Below are 23,830 nucleotides of genomic sequence, written 5' to 3' on the forward strand. Positions count from 1 at the left end.
CCTTCAGAATCGGCTTCCCCAACAGCGTAGTGTACTCCTCCTCCGCAGCTCTGTCAGTTAACCGAGGCCTTGCAGCAGTACCCCTTGATGAATCAGCAGTAGGAACTGTACTGCTGCTGTCAATAGTGCGTGCTCTCTTGGGTGCCATTGATTTGTGAATAAAAGTGTGTAAGAACTGATTTTTGATGTTTATGAGAGGGTTTAAGTGTAGGAAGTTTGTGGGAGATATGTGGGATAGGTGTATGTATATATAGGGTGTGGAGTAGGTTAAATTAGATTAGGAGTGGGGTTGAGGGATAAAATCATGGGTAATGGGAAAAGAATTCGTGGGTTTATGGGCTGTGATGGGTTTTTGTGTTTTTGTTTTTTTTTTTTTTTCTGAACTGTAAAAAATTTTCTGGAACTCGACCCCTGCGCGGCCGCTCAGCATAGCTGCGCGGGCGCGCAGAGGGTCTCTGGAAAAAAATTTTTTCAGCCCCTTTTTTCTGATTTTTTTGTGTTTTTGGATAGGTTATTAACTTCTAAGGGTTCCTGTAACAACAATTCATGGGTTGCCTCCCACGCAGCGCTTCTTTTTCGTCATTAGCTTGACGTTCCGTACCTTTCTCAAGTAGTCAACAAAATGGCACTAACCACCTCTCGGTTTGCCATGTCCCCATAGTAGTGCTTCAACCGCTGACCGTTAACCTTGAATGCTTGGTCCGAATCTTTCTCAAAAATTTCCACCGCTCCATGTGGAAACACAGTTTTGACAATAAAAGGTCCAGACCACCTTGATTTCAACTTCCCAGGAAAAAGTCGGAGCCGAGAGTTGAATAACAGAACTTGTTGCCCTGACACAAATAACTTAGGATGTAGCTTCCTATCGTGCCACCTCTTCACCTTTTCCTTATACATTTTGTTATTCTCGTACGCTTGTAGTCGAAATTCATCAAGTTCATTAAGCTGAAGCATTCTTTTCTTACCAGCTGTATCTAAATCCAGGTTCAATTTCTTCAATGCCCAGTAGGCCTTATGCTCAAGCTCCGCCGGTAGATGACATCCCTTACCGTACACCAACTGAAACGGTGACATCTCAAGTGGAGTTTTGTATGCTGTTCTATAAGCCCAAACAGCTTCATCGAGCTTTAAAGACCAATCCTTCCTTGACGGACAAACAACCTTCTCTAGAATGCGCTTTATCTCTCTGTTAGACACTTCCGCTTGACCATTTGTTTGCGGATGATAGGCAGTAGCTACTCGATGATTCACATTATAACGCTGCATCATAGAAGTGAACTTACGGTTACAAAAATGCGATCCTTCATCACTTATGATTACCCGAGGCATTCCAAACCTTGTGAAAATTTGCTTATGAAGAAAATTTGGCACTGCCTTTGCATTATTTGTCGGTAAAGCTTTAACTTCGACCCATTTTGAGACATAATCGACTGCCAGCAAGATGTACTGATTATTGCAAGACGAGATAAACGGCCCCATGAAATCGATTCCCCATACATCAAAGACCTCGACTTCAAGCATCACATTTAATGGCATCTCATCCTTCCTTGACAAATTTCCCACTCTTTGGCAACGATCACACCTTAAAACAAACTCATGAGTATCCTTGAACAAAGTAGGCCAGAAAAAACCTGCTTGCAGAATACGAGTTGCCGTCTTCTCACCTCCATAGTGTCCACCATAAACCGTGGAATGGCAGTCTCGTAATATCCCCTCCGTCTCACAGAACGGGATACATCTCCTGATGATCTGATCAGCTCCCTGTCTAAACAAATATGGTTCATCCCACATATACCACTTCACCTCATGCATAAACTTCTTCTTCTGAGCGGATGTCAAATTAAGCGGCATTATATTGCTGACAAGATAGTTTACAATATCTGCAAACCATGGTTCTTCCTCCTGAATTGCAAATAACTGCTCATCCGGAAAAGATTCATTGATTAACGTCCTATCTTGTGAAGTAGACTCGGGATTCTCCAACCTAGAGAGATGGTCAGCTACTTGATTCTCAGTACCTTTTCTATCTTTGATCTCTAACTCAAATTCCTGAAGTAAAAGCACCTAACGAATGAGTCTCGGCTTCGAATCCTTCTTAGAAACCAGATAGCGAATAGCTGCATGATCAGTGAATACTGTTACTTTCGTACCAAGCAGATAAGATCGAAATTTCTCAAATCCAAAGACTATAGCCAAAAGCTCCTTCTCAGTAGTGGTGTAGTTCAATTGGGCCCCATTTAAAGTCTTACTCGCATAGTAGACCACATGGAAGAGATTTTTCTTGCGCTGTCCCAGAACTGCACCTACCGCATAATCACTCGCATCACACATCATCTCAAACGGTTCTGTCCAATCTGGTGCTGTAATAACTGGTGCCGTGATCAAACTCCCTTTGAGAGTCTCGAATGCTGCCAAACATTCATCATCAAATTTGAAAGGCACATCTTTCTCAAGTAAATTGCACAACGGCTTAGATATCTTTGAAAAGTCCTTGATGAATCGCCGATAAAAACCTGCATGACCGAGAAAACTACAGATTCCTTTCACCGAATTAGGTGGGGGAAGATTTTTAATGACTCCCACCTTGGCCTTGTCCACCTCCAGACCTTTGCTAGAGACCTTATGCCCAAGGATAATGCCTTCACGCATCTTTTGAGTACGGTGCGCAGATTATTCAAACATTCATCATATGAGTGTCCAAAGATGGAGAAGTCATCCATGAACACTTCGACGTTATTTCCAATCATGTCAGAGAATATAGCCATCATACATCTCTGAAAGGTGGCCGGGGCGCCACATAACCCAAACGAAACTCTACGAAAAGCAAATGTGCCAAATGGACAAGTGAAGGTAGTCTTTTCCTGATCCTCTGGTGCAATACAAATCTGATTATACCCGGAATAACCATCCAGAAGACAAAAATACTCATGTCCCGCCAATCTGTCAAGCATTTGATCAATGAATGGGAGAGGGAAGTGATCCTTCCTTGTGGCTTTGTTCAATTTTCTATAATCCATGCATACTCTCCATCCTGTAACTGTTCGAGTAGGGATGAGCTCATTCTTTTCATTTGCGACCACAGTGATACCTCCTTTCTTAGGTACACATTGCACGGGGCTCACCCACGAGCTGTCAGAAATAGGATAAATGATGCCTGCATCTAGCCATTTCAGAATTTCTTTCTTCACCACCTCCTTCATGATCGGGTTCAGTCTTCGCTGCTGTTCCACCGTTGGCTTACTACCTTCCTCTAACAGAATTTTATGCATACAATATGAAGGACTTATCCCCTTGATGTCTGCTATGGTCCATCCTATAGCCGATTTGAATTCTCTCAAAATCCTTAAGAGCTTGTCTTCCTCACTACCTGAAAGGTCAGCTGAAATAATAATAGGTAACGTAGATGAATCACCTAAAAAAGCATACCTCAAGTGTTCAGGTAATGGTTTGAGCTCCAAGGTAGGTGCTTCCTCTATTGATGGTTTGAGCTTCCCTTCAGCATTCTTAAGGTCAGAAGTACCAAGAGATTCAAATGGTATGTCGAGCTTTCACTTCCATGGAGAAGCGTTCAGATATTGTAATTGCTCGTTGCTATCTTCATCATCGCTGCCAAAATCCCCCACTAAGGCCTTTTCCAATGCATCAGACATTAGCATGTGATCGAGTTCCGAAGTAACCGCAGAATCAATCACATCCACTTTTAAGCACTCCTCATCTTCTGTAGGGAATTTCATTGCCTTGTATACGTTGAAGGTCACATCCTGATCTTGGACCCGCATAGTAAGTTCCCCTTTTTGCACATCTATCAAAGTACGGCCAGTAGCCAAGAAAGGCCTCCCCAAGATTATGGGAATCTTCTTATCTTCCTCAAAATCCAGAATAACAAAATCAGCAGGAAAGAAGAGCTTATCCACCTTGACGAACACATCCTCAACTATGCCCCTTGGGTAAGTAATGGAACGGTTAGCCAATTGTAGCGACATGTATGTGGGTTTTGGATCAGGCAGATCCAACTTTTTAAAGATCGACAACGGCATCAGATTAATGCTTGCTCCCAAATCACAAAGGCACTTGTCAAAAGTTAGATTGCCAATGGTGCAAGGAATGGTGAAGCTTCCGGGATCTTTCAGTTTTGGTGGTAACTTTTGTTGCAGAACCGCGCTGCATTCTTCCGTGAGAGCAACGGTTTCAAGGTCATCCAGTTTCACCTTCCTTGAAAGAATAGTCTTCATAAACTTCGCATAACTAGGCATTTGTTCCAGAGCCTCAGCGAAAGGTATATTGATGTGAAGTTTCTTGAACACCTCCAGAAACTTCCTGAACTGTCTATCCAGCTTTTGTTGCTGCAATCTCTTAGGAAAAGGTGGTGGAGGATAGAGCTGTTTCTCCCCTGTATTAGCCTCAGGCAGAGTGTGTTCAACAGTAGTCTTCTTTGGTTCCGTCGCTTTCTCCTTTTGCTTAGATTCTTCATCTCTAACTTCAGCTTCGACTTCTTTTGCCTTTTCAGCATCAGCTACTTTTCCAGACCTTAAGGTAATAGCCTTGACTTGCTCTTTAGCTTCCTTCCTGCCTGGTACTTCCGTGTCACTGGGAAGAGTGCCAGGTTGACGATTGAGCACTACATTAGCTAATTAACCGATTTGATTTTCCAAGGTCTTGATAGAAACCGCCTGACTCTTGCACAACAGCTTAAGTTCCTCAAAATCAGCACTAGTAGGTGCAGCTGCACTTCCCTGTTGAGGATATGATTGCCTTGTAGCATACTGCTGTGGTTGCTGGAATCCAGGTGGGTTAAACTGTTTACTTACTCCTTGCTGATATGGTGGCTGAATAATATTCTGATTATTCCCCCAGCTGAAATTTGGATGATTTCTGTTGTTAGGATGATAGGTCGCTGGCACAGGCTGCTGTTGTCGCTGATAATTATTCACATACTGAACAGATTCGTTGACAAGAGAACACTGATCCGTAGCATGAGAACCTGCACAAAGCTCACAAACCATAGCTATTTGATTAACTCCATACGTAGCCAAAGAATCAACCTTCATTGATAGCGCTTGGAGCTGGGCTGCAATAGCGGTGGCTGCATCAACTTCCAGAATACCTGCTACCTTGCCTGACGTCATCCTCTGAGTTGGGTTTTGATGTTCATTTGCAGCCATTGTCTCTATAAGATTATACGCCTCAATATAGCTTTTAGCCCATAAGGCGCCTCCAGCTGCTGCATCGAGCATGGGCCGAGATTGGGCCCCCAAACCATTATAAAAACCAGTGATTACCATCCAATCCGGCATTCCATGATGTGGACATTTTCTCAACATTTCCTTGTAGCGTTCCCAAGCCTCGCACATAGATTCTGTAGGTTGCTGCGCAAACTGAGTAAGAGCACTCCTCATAGCAGCAGTCTTTGCCATTGGATAAAACTTCACCAGAAACTTTTGCGCAAGATCTTGCCACGTAGTGATGGACCCAGCTGGTTCAGAATGTAACCAGTCTTTAGCCTTATCCCTCAGTGAGAATGGGAAAAGCCTCAACTTGATAGCCTCATCAGTCACGCCATTATATTTAAAAGTGCTGCAGATCTCGACAAAATTCCTTATGTGCATCTTGGGGTCTTCAGTTGCCGCTCCTCCAAAAGAAACAGAATTCTGCACCATCTGAATAGTGCCCGGCTTGATTTCAAAGGTGTTAGCTTGAATAGCCAGATGAAGGATGCTTGACTGAATGTCATCAATTTTAGGCCGAGAAAAATCCATAAGAGTTGGATCAGCTTGAACAATACGATCTCCCATGTTTACTGGTTCTTTCTGCTCAGTTCCTGAATCCGAATCCTCAAAATCTAACTTCTCCGGAGTATCAAAAACTTCGTCTTTCTCCTCAGCTGTATCTAAGGTCCTCTTGCGAGCACGAGAACGAGTTTGCATAAACGCTTGCTAAAGTACCTGAAACACAACCGAAAAGAGTAATTAACTACTACGTCCTAACCACTGAGTCCTAATGACCAATGATGGTAAGTGCATAAACTAAACAAATACGCCGAGTCCCCGGCAGCGGCGCCAAAAACTTGTTAGGGCGAAATCACGCACTAATATTCAAGCAAGTATACGCGTTCGCAAGTAATATAGAATACTTTCTAGTTCGTTCCCTCAGAGACTCAGACTAAGTTTTTGTCTAATTAAACTCACTCACCAATGTATGACTACTTCTCAATGTTAAGATAATAACACTTAAAATTGTTGATTAAATATTAACTATAATTAACTACTTAATTAACCACTTAACTAACACTTCAACTTATCAATAATAAAACACTCATGAGATCACAACTTCATTATTACTTCCTTCTATAGCCATTATTATTACCTTTAGCATGTGACAATGATGACATTAATCGAATAACACGAAACTGATAAAAGCCAACTTTCATTATACTAATACCATTCTACCAAGCATCCACAATAAAGATAGAAGTTGAATAGTCATCAATTATGTTGAGTTCCTATATGTCTACAGAAATTGACAACACAACGATTTAAGCACAAGTTATTCCTTTTGATTACATAGGGCAAATAAAACTGTTAGAGTTACCCACTAATCATGCACAACATACATGAACCTATGCTAGCATGGCAAGTTCTAAATCTCAAGATCCACCGTCGCTTCACAAGAGATTAACACCCTATCTTATATGTTCGCGACGCACATAAGACGAATACGCACAACCAATACTAGATATCATGCAATCATCACACACTAAAGTATTAAACAATTAACTAAAGAATTCCATAATAAATCCGTTGCAACCCCATGATCACGATTAGCCCATAATAGAACTTATCGCCATCATGGGTTCATATGAAATCATGATAATCAACACAAGAAAATAATAACTAAACTAATTATATTAAAACAGAGTACATCACAAGAGTAAATAAGTTAAAGCAAGAAAACTAGCATCCAACGTTACAACGAAATAAGAATCACAAGAATATATGCTTCCTCTTCGCTGTAGTGTGCTAAATCGGTCTTCTTCCTTATCTCCTTCGCTTCTTGCGCCAACACAATTTAAAACTTAATCTCCTTCTTATTCTCTATGAAAACGTCTCAAATCTACTTATATAATAGTCCCATAAAACTCAGATTACATAGAAGTTGGAAGCCAAACAGAAGTAGAAGTCTAAAATAATTCAGCTTTTTCCCCGACCCTACGCGGCCGCTCAGCATTTCTGCGCGGACGCGCAAGGCTGCTGCGCGGCCGCCCAGCATTGCTGCGCGGGCGCGAAGGACCCTACTGGAAAAATTCCCGGTTTGCTCCGTTTCTTCGCCGTAATCTGCCCGTTCTCTTCCTCTCGCAATGGCGAACACATGCCAAGGCTTATTCTTGATGATTCCTCCTCCGAAATGCAACTAATACCCTGAAATGCATAAACACTAGAAAAACGCATCAAATACACAAAATACTTGATTTCAAGACACCAATTTAAGCCATTTTAAGACGTTCTAAGTGGTATAAAATGCCACTTATCAGCTATCATGCCATTATTGGAATTCCGCCATATGAAGCCTTGTACGGAAGAAGATGCAGATCCCCAATTTATTGGGTTGAAGTTGGTGAAAGAAAGATTTTGGGTCCAGAATTGATCCAGCAGAAAAAAGAAAGTAGAACTCATTCGAAAAAAATTAGTGGCAGCTCAAGATCGCCAACGCAAATATGCGGATCCTTCCAGAAAAGATATGGAATTTGAAGTTGGAGAAGCAGTGCTGCTAAAGATTTCACCTTGGAAAGGTTTACTCAAGTTGAAGTTGGTGAAAGAAAGATTTTGGGTCCAGAATTGATCCAGTAGAAAAAAAGAAAGTAGAACTCATTCGAAAAAGATTAGTGGCAGCTCAAGATCGCCAACGCAAATATACGGATCCTTCCAGAAAAGATATGGAATTTGAAGTTGGAGAAGCAGTGCTGCTAAAGATTTCACCTTGGAAAGGTTTACCCAGATTTGGAAAGAAAGAAAAGTTGAGTCCGCGTTATGTTGGCCCTTTTGAGATTTTGAGGCGTGTGGGAAAGGTCGCTTACGAGCTAGCATTACCACCACACATGCAACATATGCTCAATGTGTTCCATGTGTCAATGTTGAAGCATAATTTTCCTGCTTCGAATCATGTAATAGAGTATGAGTCAATCGAGATTCGGCCATATTTGTCTTTTATAGAGCAATCGGTGCAGATTTTAGACCGGAGGGAAAGAGTACTTAGGAATAAGTCTGTGTCCTTAGTGCGAGTCTTGTGGACGAATACCAAGGTTGAAGAGCCGACCTGAGAGTTGGAAAGCGAAATGCTAGCCAAATATCCTCAGTTGTTTTCGTAAGATGATTCTGAGGACGAAATCATGTTAAGGGGGGAATGATGTAATATCTGGGAAAATTATGTGAATATTTTATGATAAATAAATAAATATTATGTGTTTACATAAGTTTAAAATGATTATTGCCATGATATGACATGCAATAGTTGCTATATGTGGTCTCGTAAGGACCATAATTTTTTTCAATTATTTGTTACGTGTTTAAAATGTAATCGTATAAAAGAATGTGCGATCTGGACGCGTGTTTATTAGAGTTTTATCGAGGTACTTTTTTATCTTGTTTTGTGTGCGTTTGCATGCATTATATATGTTCTCGAGGTTTTTCTGTTAATTTAAGAAATGTTTCGCTTTCTAAAAAATTTACGGACCGGGACCCTACTAGGACGTCAAAGGCCATAAATTAATATTTTTATTTTTATAAAATCATGCAAATTTCAAAGATCCATTATTTTTGCATTTTTGGATTATTCATAATTTTTGGGGAATTTAAGCATAAAATTTGTTCGATTAAAAATTATTCCCCATAATTATTATTTTGGGCCTAATTATTTCAATTAAATGATAAAAACACCCTTAATTGATTTTGGGGTATTTATTTTCTATAAAATATAAATAGCTGAATTTTATTTCATAATTATCTAAAAAAAGAATGAAAGAAAATTCAGATATTAGAAATTGGGGGTTTAGGGTTCTTAATCCTCATTTTCAAAGATTAATCGATTCTTGAAGCTTGAAACATCTGTTGTTGACAATCTATATATCAGATCAAAACTTGTTTCGAGCCCATCATTTTGATACCCGAATCATCGAATAAGGTTATCTATTTTGCAAAAATGATATTCATTGTTTTTTAGCGATTTGGGTTCTTTTTGCTTGTTGATTGTTAGTTGTTGTGGATGATTTAATAATCTCTACCATATATTGAGGAATCGATCCATGTATAGAATATATTTATTTGATTATGGATTTGTATGAATCGAGTTTTCGGTTTTCTTTGGTTTTTTGTTTTGATTTTCCGGATTAATTATTAAAATTTTGATATTGTGATTAATCATAACTTATTATATGCATCCCAAGCTTTAATTTGATCTTGGAATCACTGTGTTTGGTTTGGATATGGCCAAGTTAGAGTCTTGCCAGAAAATTTCGGTGGTGGCCGGGTATTGGGTCGATTCTCGTCGGAATGGACGATTTAATCATCCTTAGTTGTTGTGATTAATTGATCTGTAAAGCTGGGTGTGTATGTGTGTAATGATTTGGGACTGAAATCCGGATCAACTCGTGTGCTTTTGACCAAGAAACCGGGCTCGCCGGAATTGTGATAGTCGGCCGAAAAATTGGGCAGAATCCAACGAGTTTGTCTTGACCCTGATTCATGTTCTTACCCGAGCCGGTTAGGTTTAATTCTGACCCTGTTTCAATCTTTAAAAACCCTAATTCCCCAATTCTGTTAGATATATTTGATAATGTCATGACTAATGTGATTTATGTTTAGTTTATAGATCTTACTTTTACAGGACAAATCAGTACTTAACTGAAATCAGCACTTATACTGAAGTCAGAACTTAAGTCATCAGTACTTAAGGTTCAGAAGATATTTATCAGAAGATAATATCGGGACTTAAAGGAAACGTTCGGATAAGGAAGGCAACTGATTTACAGGAAGAGAAGATCGAGACAAACATAAGAAGAGATATGCATGAAGAAGGAATTCTATGAAGAATAGAATACTTGGAAGAAAAGATATCTGATTGATATATTTTAGGAAGCAGAATTATATTCCATATCAATTAGCGATTATCTTGTAACTGTGTAGTATATAAACACAGACATAGGGTTTACACTATAAGTGTTATCACAATCGAGAAGATTATTCATTGTAACCCTAGCAGCTCTCGTGATATTTGTTCATCACTGAGAGAGAACAGTTCCATACTATAACAGAGTTTATTGTTCTGAATAAAGTTTGTTTTCTGTTACTTGAGTTATTAAAGTTTGATTTGATTGTGTTATACACTGTATTCACCCCCCTCTACAGTGTACGTGTGACCTAACAAGTGGTATCAGAGCCTATCTGTTAACACACAAATAGTTTAAGATCCAAACACAATCATGTCTGAAGCAGAAACTCCAACTAAGCCCACCAAAGCTGAAGACCCTCTAAAGACACAAATTCAAAGCCGATATGAGACTATTAGAGTTCCCATATTGAGACCATCTGAATATCCCATATGGAAGGTGAGGATGACCATGTTTCTGGAAGCTACAGATCCAGAATATCTTGATAGAATCAAGGAAGGGCCTCACAAACCAACCAAGCTCGTTGTTGCAGTTGCAGGTGAAGCAGCAAAGTCTGTACCAAAGGAGAAGAGTGATTACACTGCTGAAGATATCACATCAATTGCTAAGGATGCTAAGGTACGACACTTACTGCATAGTGCTATTGATAATGTAATGTCAAACAGGGTAATAAACCGCAAGACTGCAAAGGAGATATGGGATGCCTTGGAAACAAGATGTCAGGGAACGGATACGATTAAGAAGAACAGGAAGACAATACTCACTCAAGAGTATGAACACTTTGACTCAAAGGCTAATGAGTCATTGACTGATTTATATGATAGATTTCTCAAACTCTTGAATGATTTGTCACTGGTTGATAAGGAGTATGATCTTGAAGATTTAAACCTTAAATTCCTGTTAGCTCTTCCTGAATGCTGGGATTTGAAGGTAACAACAATAAGAGACAACTATAATCTTGATGAAACAACTCTTGATGAAATTTATGGAATGCTCAAGACTCATGAACTTGAGATGGAACAAAGAAGCAAGAGGAAAGGAGGAAAGTCAAGGACAGTTGCTCTTAAGGCTGAAGAAGAATCCCCCAAGGCAGCTACCTCAAGAAAAGACAAGGGTAAAGCTCTCTTCACAAAGTCTGATACTGAGTCATCAAGTTCTGAAAGTGATGATGATTCAGAATCTGAAAGCTTATTTGAGACGGATGTTGATGAAGAGATGATGAAGTTGTGTGCTCTTATGGTGAAAGGAATCACAAAGATTGCATATAGGAAGTTCAGGAAGGGAAAGAAGTTTTCCAGGAAAGGCGCAAGTTCTGATAAGAAGAATTTCAAAAAATCTGAGGGCAGAGGAGGAAAGTCTGACAGAGGAGATTATACAAATGTCAAATACTACAACTATGGTGAGATAGGCCACATATCTCCTGATTGAAAGAAAGTGAAGAGTGATAAAGGCAAGGCTCTTGTCACAAAGAAGAAAAGATGGACAGACACCTCAGATTCTGAAAGTGAGGAGAATTATGCCTTGATGGCAAATGCTGATAAGGCAAGTGCGGAAAGCAGTTCTGAAGCTGCTGAATTAAAGGTACCTCAAACTACTTATGCCTTTCATGCTGATGATATTAATGAGTTGAGAAGATATCTTAAAACCATGTTCATTAGCTATAGAGATCAAACTTTAACATGTGAAAGATTAACTTCTGAAAATCTTGCTTGTAAAAAGAGGAATGATTATTTAGAAAAGGAGTTAGTCATGTTCCATCAAACTCAGAAAGATAGAGATGATGCTTTCTATGTTAGGGATGAAGTACTTAAAATGAATGAATCTCTAAAAGCTGAGTTAGAAAAGGAAAGAGAAATTATCAGGACTTGGACTAACTCTGGCAAAATAACTCAGAATTTGTTAAGTAGTGAAAACTGGAAAGAGGGCTTAGGTTATGGAGATAATAAGAATGATAAAGGAACAATAGATATTAAGCCTATAGTTATAAATCAAAAATCTAAGTTAAAGCCTGTTAAGTTTGTAGCTGTAAAGTCTGATAATGAGAAATCAGAAGTTAAAAAGGAATTAACTTCTGACAAACTAAAACAGGAAAAGACAACTGAAGTAAACGTAGGCTTAATGACTAAGAAGCAGCTTAAGCATAAGCTGAAAGATGTTAGGAATGCAAACAAGGTAAAATCACCTAGGAAAAATAGGAATGGAAAGGAAGGTATGAATAAAAGTAATGATTATAAGCCTATTCCTCATGCTCCTAGAAAAACATGTCATAATTTTGGAAGTTCTAACCATCTGGCTTCTTTTTGCAGGAAGAATAAGAACATAAACTCCTTACCTTCAAAGTCAGGAGTTAAGAGTCAGTCTGTTTAGATATAAGTCACAAAATCCTTGTTTTCATTGTGGTAGTTTATGGCATTCCATTTATACTTATAAGGAATATCATAGTTTGTACTATGATTACTATTAAATAAAACCTTCTTTAAAGAAAGTTACCATTGTTCCTTCTAGTGTAAGCTCTGATACAAAGTCTGATAGTATAAATTCTGATAAGAAAAATATTAACATAAACTCTGATGCTAAATCCGCTGCAAATGTTAACAGACTTAATAAGGCCAAAGGATCCAAGCATGTCTGGGTCCTTAAAACTAATCATTAGTGGTCTTTGTGATTGCAGGGCAACAGGAAAAACATCCTAGTTCTGGACAGTGGATGTTCTGGACATATGACTGGAAATAAAGCCCTGCTATCAGACTTTGTGGAGAAGGCTGGCCCAAGTGTTTCTTATGGAGATGGCAATATTGGAAAAACTTTGGAATATGGCAATATCAATCTTGGGAATGTCATCATTAAGGAAGTAGCTCTGGTCTTAGGACTTAAACACAATCTGCTGAGTGTTAGTCAAATCTGTGACAGAGGTTATCATGTGGATTTCTTTGAAGAACACTGTGAAGTTATAAGTAAATCTACAGGCAAAGTTGTTCTGAAAGGATACATGCGTGGTAACATCTATGAAGCCAAGCTTTCAACAAGTACTGATGGTTCTGCAATCTGTCTGATGAGTAGAGCATCAATTGAAGAAAGCTGGAATTGGCACAAGAAACTCTCTCATTTAAATTTCAATAATATAAATGAGTTGGTCAGGAAAGATCTTGTGAGAGGACTGCCAAAGTCAGTATTTGCTCCTGATGGCCTTTGTGATTCTTGTCAGAAGGCCAAACAAAGGAAATCTTCATTCAAGAGCAAGACTGGATCATCAATTCTTGAGCCTTATCACCTACTACATGTTGATCTATTTGGTCCAGTAAATGTCATGTCTATTGCAAAGAAGAAATATGCTATGGTCATAGTGGATGAGTTCACCAGATACACATGGGTGTATTTCTTGCACACAAAAAGTGAAACTGCATCTCTCTTGATTGATCATGTCAAGAAACTGGATAAATTGGTCAAAGACTCAGTGAAGATAATAAGAAGTGATAATGGTACTGAGTTCAAGAATTTGATAATGGAAGAGTTCTGCAAAAACCATGGAATCAAGCAGGAATTTTCTGCCCCTGGAACTCCACAACAAAATGGAGTTGTTGAAAGAAAGAATAGAACTCTCATTGAAGCTGCATGAACAATGCTTGATGAAGCAAAGCTTCCAACCTATTTCTGGGCTGAAGCTGTGCAGACTGCTTGTTTTACTCAGAATGCAACACTGATTAACAAGCATGGAAAGACACCATATGAGATGGTGAACAAAAAGAAGCCAAATCTGAAGTATTTTCACGTGTTTGGATGCAAGTGTTTTGTTCTTAAGACTCATCCTGAACAGCTATCCAAATTTGATCTAAAAGCTGATGAAGGAATCTTTGTTGGATATCCACTTTCCACAAAAGCCTTCAGAGTCTATAACTTGAGAACAAGAGTGGTCATGGAATCTATCAATGTCTCTTTTGATGATAAGAAGATTACTAGGCTTGAAGATTTCAATGATCATGATCAACTGAGATTTGAAAATGAAGACTTAAATTCTGATACTGAAAATCTTGACAGTCTAAATCCTGATACTGCAAACTCTGATGGATTAAACTCTGATGTTATTGAAACTGTGGTGACTACGCCAAAGGAAGATGCACCTATGCAGGGGGAGCATACTCAAGATATAATCACATCTCAAGAAGCATCAGAACATACATCTGGCTCTTCAAGTTCTGATTCGTCAAGTTCTGATAAGCCAAGTTCTGATAGTTCTGAAAACTTAAATTCTAAAGGATCCAACTCAGAGAGCATAGTTTCAGGGGGGCATCAGAAAATGTTGATGAAGATAGCATGGATCAAGGGGGAGCATCCAGTTCTAGAGAAAACCTTCCATCTGCAAGGAAGTGGACTAAATCACATACACCTGACTTAATTATTGGAAATCCAGATGTAGGTGTCAGAACTAGAACAGCTACTTCAAGTGAATGTCTTTACAATTCTTTTCTTTCTCAGACTGAACCAAAGAAAGTGGAAAAAGCTCTTCAAGATGCTGATTGGGTGCAAGCAATGCAGGAAGAGTTAAATGAATTTGAAAGAAACAAAGTCTGGACCCTAGTGCCAAGACCAAAGAACAGATCTGTTGTTGGTATAAAGTGGGTATTCAGAAATAAAACTGATAGTGATGGCATAATTACAAGGAATAAGGCAAGGTTGGTTGCAAAAGGATATTCTTAACATGAGGGAATTGACTATGATGAAACATTTGCACCAGTTGTTAGATTGGAAGCCATAAGGATATTTTTGGCTTATGCTGCTCACAAAAAGTTTACTGTCTTTCAAATGGATGTGAAAAGTGCTTTTCTCAATGGAGAATTGGAGGAGGAAGTATATGTTAAACAACCTCCAGGCTTTGTAGATTCCAAATATCCAGATTATGTCTATAGGCTTGATAAAGCACTCTATGGCCTTAAGCAAGCTCCAAGAGCATGGTATGAGACTTTAGCTCAATTTATTCTGGAAAGTGGATTTAACAGAGGAACTATAGACAAAACACTGTTCTACCTCAACCATGGAAAGGACTTACTTCTGGTTCAGATATATGTTGATGATATACAAATGATAGACTTTGCAAGAAGTTTGCCAAACTGATGCAGTCAAGGTATCAAATGAGTATGATGAGGGAACTTAGCTATTTTTAGGGCCTTCAAGTCAAGCAGAATGAAGAAGGCACTTTTATTTGTCAAACCAAGTACACCAGAAATTTGCTGAAGAAATTTGGAATGCAAGATTGTTCAAGTGCATCCACTCCCATAGCCACTGCAATAAAACTGGATAAGGATACTGGTAAATCAATAGATATTACTGATTACAGAGGTATGATTGGCTCTCTACTCTATCTAACTACAAGTAGACCTAATATCATGTATACTACCTGTCTTTATGCAAGATTTCAAGCAGATCCAAGAGAACCTCACTTAACAGCTGTGAAAAGGATTTTCAAATATCTTAAGGGAACAGCTGATATGGGATTGTGGTATCCCAGAGAATCAGATTTTAAACTAATAGGTTACTCAGATGCATATTTTGCAGGTTGCAAAATTGACAGGAAAAGCACAAGTGGAAGCAGCCAATTTCTTGGAGGCAGATTGGTTTCTTGGTTTAGTAAGAAACAAAAGTCAATTTCCACATCAACTGCAGAAGTAGAGTACATTGCTGCAGGAAGCTGTTGTGCACAGATTCTTTGGATGAAGAATCAGTTACTGGATTATGGGTTAACATATTTTAAAATCCCTATTTACTGTGATAATCAAAGTGCTATTGCTATGACAGGTAATCCAGTTCAACACTCAATGACAAAGCACATCAGCATTAGGTACCACTTCATAAGGGAACATGTGGATGATGGTACAGTGGAATTGCACTTTGTTCTAACAGATCAACAACTAGCAGATATTTTCACAAAACCACTGTGTGAAGCTACTTTTACAAGATTGGTAAATGAACTTGGAATGGTTTCAGGTTCATTCTCTAAATTTGCTTAGTTTTTGCTCTGATGCATCAGACTTTATGATCAGTATTTACAAATATTACTTTCCTTGTGTATTCTGTGCTTACTTGAAAATTGCTTAAGTACTGATTGTTGTCTGATGTGAATTTCTAAACTCTGATAGTGATATGACTGTTTCTGTGACTATTCAATCCTACGAGGATAACTGTGGTACATGCTGACCTAGTAGTCTTCAATATACTAGAGATCCCATGTTAGAAGTAATTATTTCTGTGGAAATCTATTGACATAAGCAAATTCTGATATTGAGCTTAGTTGAGTTTACTTTGTCTATCTTATTACTAAGTCAAAAACTAGAATAATGCTTCTCATCTGTTAAGTTCTGATGCTAGTAAATCTGTTGAATGTACTAAGTGCTGATAAACTTCTCTTATCAAAAGAAAAGGGAAAGGAAAAAGAAATAAAAATTAGGTACTCCTTTGAGATCTAGAGTAAAAATGTGGAAGGGACGACCCAAGTGCATTGCTGGTATTAAGTAAAATGCATCAGAAAAGCAAATAAATATTTTTCTTGGTGACTTTTCATACTCTATGATTATTGGAGAAATACTCTGATAATAGCATAAATTCTGACAAGCAGTCGTGACTCACTTACACTGAGAAGCCACTGTAAAATGGAATTTAAAAAGATGCACAAAATTAGCACAAAACAGTTGAGGTGGACTCAAACATGAACTCATTCAATAGTAGGCTACAGAATAATGACAGATTTTCAGTTAAGTTTTAGTTATGCCTTATTTCTAAGATGTTCTGAAGTGAATCAGACTTTACTCTTTGTCTGATATTTAGCTTAATGCACACACTAACACTCCATATGAATGATGAAAATTTCTGTGGTGATCTATGTTGTTGTAGATGAACAGTTTATGTGTCAAATTGCATAAATTCTAAGGACAGGTTCTGTTGAACGTTCTGATGATTAAGTTCTGAAGAATCGATATCAGAATTTGGGTGAAGAATTACGGAGATAGGCGTTCATTTTTCGAGTTCAGAAATCATGTTCTGATGAATGTTAAGTTCTGATATAAGTCTAAGTTCTGATATAAGTCTAAGTTCTGATATTAAATTCTGATCCTTTACTTGACTTATTTGTGGTTACAATTTGAAACAGTCTCCTTTTTAAATCAGAATATGTTTGGGTAGAATATTAACAGTCAATCTAATTAGGGTTAGTAGAACACGTACATGCACAATAATTTTTACTTGTTTCTTGTGTGCATTAAACCCTGTCTTACACTTCCAATGACTGTTTTTCGTCTTCCCATTCTAGGGAGACGGGGTAGAATTATTTTTACCTGTCCATATTAAATTATCCATGCGTCTCCTGGCATTCTTCTGCCTATATAAACCAACACCTCCTTCCAGCTAAACATTATTCCATTCCTCAAACATTTACTCTCTTTTCCCTCATATACACAACATCATGGTTAACTACAATATGTTTTTAAACTATGAGACCTTCAACATGGAGTTAAGCCGTGAGGGATGGCAGCAGGAATGGCACGTGACTGTCATTCCTGATGAGATTTGGGACTCGGTTCCCCAGGAGGTTCTCACACACCTCCTGTTCTTTTACATGGACTACCAACGCCATCTGGAGCGATTGGAGGAGGAAAGGCTGGAAGCTCTCTGCCAGCAAGAGCGAATCATCAGACTCGCTATTCTTTTTGTAGAGAGTAGGAAGAAGAAATAATTATTGTCTTCTTCCTGTTTTTCTTCATCGTCAGCTTTGCCCTGCTTCTTGAGCTAGGACTAAGGCTGTTGATGTTAGGATTAAAAGCTTAGGACAGTCTTGTAATTCTCTGATGTAATTTCAATTTCATGAATGTATTCTCTTAATATATTAATGAAATTTCTTATTTTTGCAAGATTCTGTTTCTGAGATATTTGCACATTTAAATGCACTGTTAAATCCTGATATATCCATGTTCTGATGATCATTTTAATCATTTATTTAAATTAAGTTCTGACTTAAAAATATCAGTACTTGTTTCCTTGATTTATTTTGGTCATTCTCTCACTTGAAATTTATTTTCAGAATATTGGTTTTGCAGTGAAAATAATTGAATAAGTGGGAACAGTTTAAATTTTGAATTACAACTGACTTACCTCAATTAATGGTATTACTGGGTAAGTGGAACGGTTTTTCCTTGAAAACCTGCATGTACTAAGTCATGATTCCTGTTTTCCCATGCCCATTAACTATTCATTATTGCTGCATGTCTGACAGGTGTCCAACGGTTATTTTTTTTACCAAGTATAAGTAAGAGAGAGAGAAGATTATACAATCTTTTATTTAATTTTACACTTTATCTCTCTTTCTTTGCTTTTACTATCTCTCATCTCCTGATGTTGGTTTTTCATACAGACATTTTATCAAACACCTAACAGGCACTCTTAATTTTCGATTCTTCTAATGGCACCTAAGGATTTGATCATTGATGGAGCTAAGTTCGTTCCAAATAACTATGCTGCAATTCTCGATCATGATGAAGCTCCGTCTGAGTTGCATTTTGTGCAAGATCTTCTTGTACACAGTTAAATTGGGTATGCTTTGACTCAGCCTTCAGTCTTTTCAAGCCAACAAGTTCTGACGTTTTGGCGGACTGGGCATTTTGATAATGGCGGTGCAACTGGTACTCTCAGTATTGTTTTTGAAGTGGATGATTCTGAACATGTAGTAACTCCTGGTACAATTCGCGAGGCCTTACATTTACCAGAAGGCTGTACTTTTTTAACACTGGAGGAATCAGCTCTACAAGAGTTAATGGACAGTTTGGGGGTATGAAAAGAGTTTGGCTAAGCTTGGACAGTTGAAACGGGCACATATCAGAAAGGAATGGAGCTTCTTCTTCGACTACATCACTAAAGCCTTTGGGAATAAGTGTTCAAACTTTGATGCCATTCCAATAATGAGTCAGCACATCGGGTATGCTATTTTAACCAAACTCATTTTGATTTTGCAAGTACTGTGATAGGTTTCATAGGGGATAGGATGACAGAGGATAGAAATGTAGTTTATTTTGCTAGATTATGTCAGCTTATATATACTTTTTGCTGTGCTAATGCCCCTCAACTAGCCAGTTCTTTATATCCACCCTTTAAAATTGTAAAACGAGCCTTTAATGACTTGGTAAATGCTGACCTTAAGAAAAAGGTGGTTAGACCTTTACAGATTCCTCAGTCTGTAAAACAGATCTTGGTAAATGCTGATCCTGAAACCTATAGATCTGTTTATCCTAATGTACAACCCACCACCACATCCCAAACACCACAGCAACCATCAGAACATACCACTCATACATCTATACCTCAACCCTCCCTCAGAACATATCTCAAATCATATCTCACAACTTCACAGACAGCTCAACCTTCATCCTCAGCACCTACAGTGAAGCCTTCATCTTCCAAGACCAAGAGGACAAAGACTGTTCCTCAAACACCACAGAAGAGAAGGAGGATTGTTCTGAGAGATGAGTCTGATAGTGAGAAACAGGTTTCTACATCAGAACCTGTTGATAAAGAAGCTGAGAAAGTTTCTTCTCAGAAGGATTCTGGAAATTGGGGGATCTAAGCTTCTCAAAAGGCTTAGAAGAATGACTTCTTCTGCACCTCCCAAGGAATCTCCACCTTCAAAGAGATACAAGAAACAGAGAGCTAAAAGGCCAGTTTCAGATGATGAGGAAGCAACAGCTCAGGAAGGAGATCAGGAATCTCTGATCTCACAAGAACCAGAATTTGCTGAAGCCACTGCTTCTCCATTGACTCCAACTCATGAAGCTGCTACAGAAAAGGCCAACACACCATCTGTGTCTCCTGTACATGAGATTGTATCTCCTGTCAATCCAGGCACAAGTGCTGAAATTGATATTCAGAACCTGGTTGTGCCTGAGGTACTTTACTTAGAAGCTCCAACAGCAATTAATCCATCTACAACACTTTTTCTTGATGCTACTAAAACTCCAGAATTGTCTCCAACACCTTCTCTGCATCTAGATATTGATGATCAGAATATAGGTGAGCATTAGGATATGGCTGTTGATCAGAACTTGAAACCAGATCAGCACTTAGAGGATGATGCTGAAGCCTCAATTGCTTCTCATACTGTTGTTTTATCAGAAGATGCTGATTTTGTTAGTTATGTGCTTCAAATGCTGATCCTACTGGTGATACTGCTATGAATGCAGATGCTGATGCAGCTGGTCCTTCAGGACATGCACCTCAATAAACTGTTCATAAATCTGAACTGGTTAAGAAGTTTGTTGCAAGAGAAGCACCAGTACCTTGGAGTGAAACTCCTAGAGGACAGGAGTGGACTAAGGAATGGAACTCAGTTACCTCTGTTCCATCTGAAAAGATTCTTGCTGAGCACTTGACAAAAGCTGATGAAATGTTAATTAATGATGATTTCAATACACAGCTTCGGGTCACTGCATTGAGTACTAGACATCTTCAAGGTCTCCATTCAACAACTCATGCAGAGTTACATAAAATTCAGGAAGAATTGCTCAAGCAAGAAACAATTAAGAAACTTGACAAGAAAAGTTTCTTTAAACCTACCTTTGACAGAGTTGCTTACATTGAGAAGACCCAAGAGAAGCAACGGTCTCAGATTGATGATATTCTGAAAAATCAAGCTTCTCAGCAATCTCAACTCGATAAAATCCAAGCCTCGGTAGAATTGCTTGTCTCTCTTATGTTACCTGCTGATGCGAAAAAGGGGGAGAAAGTAATTAAGTCCAAATGCAAAACTGATCAGACACTGAAGGGGAAGGATGATGAAAAAGATGACCAGGGAAACTCTGGAATGGGTGGAGGTCATGGTCAAGGTAGAAGTTTCTCATCAAGAGGAGCTGGAATTACAAGTCACAGGACAAGTTCTGATGCTGGAAAAAGAATTACTTCTGCTACTGGTAAAAGGATAAGTTCTGATGAACTTTTGGATCTTGATGAAGAAATGTCAAGACAGTTATTTCTTAAGGAAAATCCAGGAATAGACTTGGAGAGTCTGATGGAAGAAGAAGCTAGACTTAAATCAGAAAAAGTCAAATCTAAATCTGAAGCTTCTGGTAAAAAGAAACTTCCAAAGCTCAAAGGCATTGTGATAAAAGAAAGGACAAATCCTGAAGCAACCAAAGCTAAATCACAACTGCAGATAGATCCAAGGTCCAAGGGCAAAGAGAAAGTTGGTGAACCTATCAAAGTTTATGTGCCTCCTGTGAATGAAGAAATTACTGATGAAGATGCTAATCTTGCTCTGACTTTAAGAAAAGTTTCTAAGACAACCTCTGACATGGCTCAAGTTGTTCAGAGTCAAGAAATAGTTAGTTCTGATATCTCAAAGAAGCAAGTAACCTCTGACATAGCTCAAGTTAACTTGATATCAGAAGATAAATCAAAGGAAACCTCTGACATTGCTCATGTTAAACCTTCGAAGATACTCCTACCAGGATTCACCAAAGCCAAACAGACTCAACCTTTGAAGACTGCTGTAAGTGGTTTTGAAGCAAGAGTAGTTACTGGAAAGGAAGCAAGAGATAAAACTGGATTGGGAAGTGCTGATGAAAGAAGAGTACAGAACACAACCAATGATCCAACTTCCTTAAGTGAACCAGGTATTGGAGCAACTCCTGAGAGATTGAATCAACTAGAATATGTACAAATGGTTTACCATACCTACTTGAAAGAACACATCTTGTTGTACTTCATGACAGATGGTAGGGTTTATCATATAAGGGAAAATGCCATTCCACTGAAGTATTTTGAAGAACTGGAACATATATTATTCTTACTTCAAGTGAATGACAAAATAACAGAAAGTGCTGCAAACTATTTGAAGAATCAGATTCAGAGACAGAAAAGGCTTTATTCTGTTAAGTCTGACAGCACATATCTTCCAAAGTACAGAGATCACAAGGGTGATATTGTTGAGATGAAGCCCAACTCTGCTAAGATTATAACTACCTTTCTGGGTCACAGGGCTGTGAAATTCAATCTTGAGTCTGACAAGGCATATTTGATCAGACTGGATCAGGACATAAAGAAAGCTAAAATTAATGATCTCAGGGGTGCAATCTTTCAAACTGGTGAAGATTCTGCAGAACTTAAAGATGCTAAAAGGAGGATGATTGATGAACTCAGATATGCTGAGAGATGTTTGTTGAAGAACTATCCCAAAACAACTCCTGACATCAGAGAGATCAGAAGATGAAGCCAAGTCAAGATCTACAACTACTTAAATTCTGATATGAATACAGACTAAAGTTGTTATCAGAAGTTAAAGATTGGTAAAGCTTTAAGAACTGTAAGTTGTAGTTATCAAGTCAAATTCTCATGCATTTGTACTTAATGTTTTTGACATCATCAAATATCTGTTAAACTTGTATATTATGCTAATTTACAAGTTGGGGGAGATTGTTAGATATATTTGATAATGTCATGACTAATGTGATTTATGTTTAGTTTATAGATCTTACTTAAACATGACAAATCAGTACTTAAATGAAATTAGCACTTATACTGAAGTCAGAACTTAAGTCATCAGTACTTAAGGATTAGAAGATATTTATCAGAAGATAATATCAGGACTTAAAGGAAACGTTCAGATAAGGAAGGCAGCTGATTTACAGGAAGAGAAGATCGAGACAAACATAAGAAGAGATATGCATGAAGAAGGAATTCTATGAAGAATAGAATACTTGGAAGAAAAGATATCTAATTGATATATTTTAGGAAGCAGAATTATATTCCATATCAATTAGCGATTATCTTGTAACTGTGTAGTATATAAACACAGACATAGGGTTTACACTATAAGTGTTATCACAATCGAGAAGATTATTCATTGTAACCCTAGCAGCTCTCGTGATATTTGTTCATCACTGAGAGAGAACAGTTCCATACTGTAATAGAGTTTATTGTTCTGAATAAAGTTTGTTTTCTGTTACTTGAGTTATTAAAGTTCGATTTGATTGTGCTATACACTGTATTCACCCCCTCTACAGTGTGTGTGTGACCTAACAAATTCAATTATGTTTGTGCAAAATTTATTTTAAAAATAATTCAAAATTCCAATTTTAATTTTAAAAATTTATTTTTAATTTAAAAAAAATAATTTAGTTAATTATTTTAAATAATTAATTGAATTATTTTAATTCCAAAATTATTTTATTTTATTATTTTCAAAAATCCAAATTTGATTTAATTATTTATAATTTATTTTAATTAATTATTTATGAATTTAATGAGTTGATTAATTCATTTAATCAATTAATTTTATTTATAAATGGTTAAATAAAATATAACTTTTTATAATTAAGCCAACCAATTTCTAAAAAGTATTTTGAGCTTTTAAAAATTATATTTGGCTATTTAATAATTAACTAATATTATTATTAATTGATTTATAATTATTTTATTCATAATAAATAGAATGTTCGTTCGTTTAATACGAAACGAACGCGTCTAGACTCAGAAAAATATTCCGCTTCCAATAAAAATACTTTCGAGACCTAAATCCTTTTTATCAAAAGGTCACTTATTTTACGAGTCCCTCTTAATCGGTTATTGATCGGTAAATCATATTTTTAACCCGATTTCAATTCTAAAAGTACTGAGCCCTATCTTTTGACGATTTGACTTATT

The 23,830-nt window shown here is 37.7% G+C and overlaps 1 non-coding gene across 1 annotated transcript; it reads left to right on the top strand.

Moving 5' to 3' along the window:
• The first annotated feature begins 5,292 nt into the window (after positions 1 to 5,292).
• Positions 5,293 to 5,399, top strand: LOC141662606 (small nucleolar RNA R71). The gene has a single exon (XR_012550712.1). It is a non-coding gene; the product is annotated as a small nucleolar RNA R71 (small nucleolar RNA).
• Positions 5,400 to 23,830: the final 18,431 nt, after the last annotated feature.

This window comes from Apium graveolens, chromosome 5, assembly GCF_009905375.1.
Source record: "Apium graveolens cultivar Ventura chromosome 5, ASM990537v1, whole genome shotgun sequence".
NCBI classification, from domain to species: Eukaryota; Viridiplantae; Streptophyta; class Magnoliopsida; order Apiales; family Apiaceae; genus Apium; species Apium graveolens.